Source organism: Xenopus laevis, chromosome 8S (genome assembly GCF_017654675.1).
Source record: "Xenopus laevis strain J_2021 chromosome 8S, Xenopus_laevis_v10.1, whole genome shotgun sequence".
Lineage (NCBI taxonomy): Eukaryota > Metazoa > Chordata > Amphibia > Anura > Pipidae > Xenopus > Xenopus laevis.
The window spans coordinates 103,227,974-103,233,462 of NC_054386.1; the positions used below are offsets into that span (position 1 = coordinate 103,227,974).

Sequence of the window (5,489 nt, forward strand, 5' to 3'; positions counted from 1 at the left end):
TCTTGTTCTACATTCTCCATATTACCTTACTGTCTCCATCTTGCCCTACTGTCTCCATCTTGCCCTACTGTCTCCATGTTGTCCTACTGTCTCCATCTTGTCCTACTGTCTCCATCTTGTCCTACTGTCTCCATCTTGTTATACCATCCCCATCTTGTCCTACTGTCTCCATCTTGTCCTACTGTCTCCACCTTGTCCTACTGTCTCCATCTGACCCCACTGTCTCCATCTTGTCCTACTGTCTCCATCTTGTCCTACTGTCTCCATCTTGTCCTACTGTCTCCATCTTGTTCTACTGTCTCCATCTTGCCCTACTGTCTCCATCTTGCCCTACTGTCCCCATCTTGCTCTACTGTCTCCATCTTGTCCTGCTGTCTCCATCTTGCCCTACTGTCCCCATCTTGTCCTACTGTCTCCATCTTGTGCTACTGTCTCCATCTTGCCCTACTATCTCCATCTTGCTCTACTGTCTCCATCTTGTGCTACTGTCTCCATCTTGCCCTACTGTCTCCATTTTGCCCTACTGTCTTCATCTTGTCCTACTGTCTCCATCTTGCCCTACTGTCTCCATCTTGCCCTACTGTCTCCATCTTGTGCTTCTGTCTCCATCTTGTCCTGCTGTCTCCATCTTGCCCTACTGTCCCCATCTTGCTCTACTGTCTCCATCTTGTCCTACTGTCTCCATTTTGTCCTACTGTCTCCATCTTGTCCTACTGTCTCCATCTTGTGCTACTGTCTCCATCTTGTCCTGCTGTCTCCATCTTGTCCTACTGTCTCCATCTTGTCCTACTGTCTCCCCCCTCTTGTATGTCTGTCTTCTTTTTTTGTCACACTATCTCGTCCCATTGTTTACACCTTGTGTTCACATTGGCCACTATTTCTTCTCTTCACCCAACATCATATGAGACCAAAGAGAAATCTACAGAACAACTAGTAAAGGTGACCTTGTAACGTCGGCCTGGGGGTGGATGTAAACAAGGAGCCCACGTTCAGAGAGAACATTCCCAGGGACAGAGATTTGTTGGATCTCCCATCCTGTAATGAAGTCTATGGACTAAAGCCCTTCCCTTGTCTCCCCCCTCCAGCAGCTCAAATCCAAAACACAAAGCGATTTCAAGCCCTCGCGCTCCTTAGCGGATAATCCCTTTAAACGTGCAGATAAACACGGCTCAGGCCAAAGCAGGGAATTATCCCAGTCCGACTTCTCCTCCCCACCAGCGCAGTTTCATGTGGGTAATTAATTCTCATTGTAGGAGAGGCTTTTGTTCAGCCAAAGTAAACGTATTATCTGAACACTGTGGAGGGGACCCATAGCGCCCCTTTAAAGGAGAAGTTCCTTGTTTCCGATGTTCATGGTCAGGTTTTTTGGGTAGTTTCTATAGCCCCTCCCCCAGTCATCCAGTCTTATAATGAACCATCAAGCCAAGTTGGGTGTTAGTATAGTCTGATTATAAGCTCTTGGGGCAAGGAACACTAACTCGTGTATGTTGCTTGCTGTAATCTCCATGCCCTGCATACTGGTCCCTTATAACGAGCAATAGGAATGCTGTGGGTCAGAGTTTGGTTAATGACCAATGAGCTGTAAGCCATCCCTGCTATTGGTCAATTGAATGTGAGCCAGTGCCGGGCAGCAGGGAGTTACAGAGGGAGTTATTTGTTGCTCAATCAGACGCTCCAGCAGACGCCTCGTATCGATCTTCCCAGCAATGTGGCGACTTCAGCGAGGCTTTGGGTGGCTAATGATGTGAGCAGTTTGCTAATTACGGACCCCTCGCGCCACTAACCCAACATCTCTCTCCCCTCTGGGGCTGTCACTGAGGAACGTCTGCATCTCCCTCTCTGGCCTAATGTATTGAGAGGGGGGCTTGAACCCTGGCAGGGCCATTGATCCACTCTAATTGCTCTTCGTAAATTCCTGCTGACAAACCCTCAGCCCTTCCACTGTCTCTGCAATTCTACCCCCAACTCCCCCTGCATCCAAAGGGAACCCCCAATTCTGAGAACTAATTACATGACAGTGGATTGAGCAATGGGAGGCAACATCACTTCAGTAACAGCATTGTGTTCATGGTGGGACCCTGTGCTAAATGGACAATAGGGGCCCCAATATTTAAATAAGGCAGGATTGATTCATATACCAGAACCTAATGACAGTGTTTCACCCCTCCAATAGGAGCTGAGTATTGTCCCTAATAATCAAGGATTCATGTACAGTTAAACTGAAAAATCCTTAACATTATCATCCTTGTCTCCATCTTACCCTACTGTCTCCATCTTGTCCTACTGTCTCCATCTTGTCCTACTGTCTCCATCTTGTCCTACTGTCTCCATCTTGTCCTACTGTCTCCAACTTGTCCTACTGTCTCCAACTTGTCCTACTGTCTCCATCTTGTCCTACTGTCTCCATCTTTTCCTAATGTCTCTATCTTTTCCTACTGTCTCCATCTTGTCCTACTGTCTCCATCTTGTTCAACTGTCTCAATCTTGTCCTACTGTCTCCATCTTGTTCGACTGTCTCAATCTTGTCCTACTGTCTCCATCTTGCCCTACTGTCTCCATCTTGTCCTACTGTCTCCATCTTGTTCAACTGTCTCAATCTTGTCCTACTGTCTCCATCTTGTTCGACTGTCTCAATCTTGTCCTACTGTCTCCAATCTTGTCCTATTGTCTCCATCTTGTCCTACTGTCTCCATCTTACCCTACTGTCTCCATCTTGTCCTACTGTCTCCATCTTGTCCTACTGTCTCCATCTTGTCCTACTGTCTCCATCTTGCCCTACTGTCTCCATCTTGTCCTACTGTCTCCATCTTGTCCTACTGTCTCCATCTTACCCTACTGTGTATATAATATTTCTGTCTTTCTATTTAACATGCTGCATTTCCATGGCTGCAGATTTTATATGACATATACTTTAGACCAGGAGTGCCCATACTTTACTAATGAGAGGTCTACTTTTAGCGATGTTTTCCCATTATGATCTGCATCCATAAAAACATTGCTAGCAATATTACAGAAATATTATATTGATTTATGGGAGAATTTATATTGTTATATTTAACAACTATTTCCTAAGTAACCATAACGTAATAAATATCTGACTGAAAAGTATGAATAGGAGGGGGATTTAGACAAACAGTTTGTAGACATTGTCTTGAGATCTACTGATCACCAGCTAAAGGTCTCCTGGTAGATCCCCATCTCCCTTTTGGGCTCCCCTGCTTTAGACACTTGCTATTACTGAGGGGAGCCAGTAGACTGACCTGTAGGTGGCGCTATGTTAAAGTAACTATGGCAGACACAGGTTCTGGCTCATGTAACGGGCACATTATATACAGACTGTGAATACTTTGCCTCCTCCATTTCTGTATCACAGGGGATCAATACTGACCCACAGAGCACAAACTCATTTAATTGTGAGCAGAGTCCAGGCCCAACGAGGGAAATTGTGGGCAAACAAATTATTTCTACTGATTAGAAAGATGTGGGGAGCACTGGCCACCATTTAATTCTGTTTCCTCGTGGTTAACCCTTTAGGACCACTGAGCTATATATTGTTTATCTGGCCAGTATTGTGGATACTGGATGGAAACCTGGGGGAAACCAGGGAATGGGAATCCTATAATGGGGATCAGATAGGAATTTTTCTTTATTGGTATAAGAAACTGATCACAAATAAACACACACCTCAATCAAATGAGTAAAAAAACAAAGTCCTTGTGTCAGGTCACTCACATATAAACAGCAATATAACCAACACCACTGCCATATCTTCCCAAACCTTCAGAGGTCAACCAGTCAGAAAAGTCCCTCCTCTGTCCTTTTTGGCTCCCTCCCAACCCCAAAAAAAAGCCTTTTGGAAACAACTGCCAACACTAACCCCTTTCCCCACCCAAAAACAAAGTAAAAACCCAAGAAAAATAATATTGTAGACTTGCTGAGGTTCTGACGAGGAAACTCCTCCAATACATGAACTTGGCTCTGCAGCAATGGAAAGTAAGAGCCCAGATACTCATTTAACATCAGCAGTGGTGGAGTCTTGTCTCTTGTACAAACAAGATGTCAGCCTGGAGTTGGTCAAGACTTGAACGTGGCTTCAGGTGTTTTCATACTGTTGACATTAGATGAAATGATCTAAGAAAGGTAAGAAAGTCTTAATTAGACATCACTTTTTAGGCTTCATTCTCCTTCTCTCCCTTTTCTCCTCCTGGCCCTCCCTCGAAGTCACCAAATCTTTTGGCCTGAGTACCTGAGGGAATAGGATCTTCATCGCCCAGACACTTCTACTTGGCTCCTACAACTACAGTACCAACAATAGTAGTTGAATCAAAACAGCTTCAGGCAGTAGTTTTAAAGTGCAATGTGTTTATTTAGCAGTGTAGATAAACTACATGTATCGGGCATAACCCTTTATCAAGTGTAATAAAAGCAAGGCATTGTGGGAATTAAATACCGTCTTGGGAACAAGACACCACCCCCACTTAAAGTGACAGTGTGGAATTATATATATAATGATCACACAAACTTAATGTTTCTCAAACCTCTTTCTATTGGAGTCGATGTCAGACATTGGGCCAAGTTTACATGGATTGAATCGATTTTATATAGATAAAACTCCTGATGTTCCACCTTTGGAAGCATATAGTCATTTGCTTTAAGTTACATTTGAGCTTTTTCTTTGTCTCTTCCTGCTCTTGAGCGAGTCTAATCAGTTTTGTGTGAACATTGCCAGATTCATCAACCGGAATATTTAAATCAGCGCACTTCCCCTTTAAACCATTCTCAGCCAGAGATATTGCACCACAGTCCCTTGCAGCAGCATGGCCGATCCCTAAACTGGGTGTAGCAATATGGCCACTGACAGCGTTTGCTACCTGTGCACTTGCCTCATTACAAGCCCCATTGCTGCTGGGAGTACCAACATGGCTGTTTAGAAGTTTGGGAGAGGAAAGATGGCTGCCAGTTGCTGCAGTCTCACGGATATCAGAAACACATTCCCCTGGTTTTCTCTGGGCCTCAGGCTGCACGTCAGTAGCACAGGGGAAACATTATCAGGTCTCCCAGTTACAGACAAACCAGTATCAGACAAACCAGTATCAGACTGAGGGCAGGACAGATCCAGTCCACCATCTTTACTGGGCTCACCAATAAACAGTGTATCACTATCAGCAGACACAGCTTTGCCTTTAACTCCCGGCTGCCCCTCACTGAGAGCAAATTTACTGTTCTCTTTCTTCACTTTCATTAACTTCTCTCACAGTTCTGCAACTTCCCTCCCTTCTCCCCCTCAGGCTCCAAAAACACAGGCACCTCCTCCCTTGTCTTGTCTCCTCCGCTCTCAGCTCCTTCCCATTCCTCCAGCATTGCTGCCCACAATCTCAGCTGCCATAAAGCAATGCAGGACTGCTGCTTACAATGGGGATCAGATAGGATCTGTGCAGCCACTGGGACAGAATGTTCTGTTATACAGATAGCTAGAATCTCAGCTGCCA

At 45.0% G+C, this 5,489-nt stretch overlaps 1 long non-coding RNA gene across 1 annotated transcript; it reads right to left on the reverse strand.

Moving 5' to 3' along the window:
* Window positions 1–3,628: 3,628 nt before the first annotated feature.
* Window positions 3,629–4,514, reverse strand: LOC121397608. The gene is made up of 2 exons (XR_005963792.1): window positions 4,247–4,514; window positions 3,629–4,131 (listed from the first exon to the last, which is right to left on the reverse strand). It is a non-coding gene; the product is annotated as an uncharacterized LOC121397608 (long non-coding RNA).
* Between the last annotated feature and the right edge of the window lie 975 nt (window positions 4,515–5,489).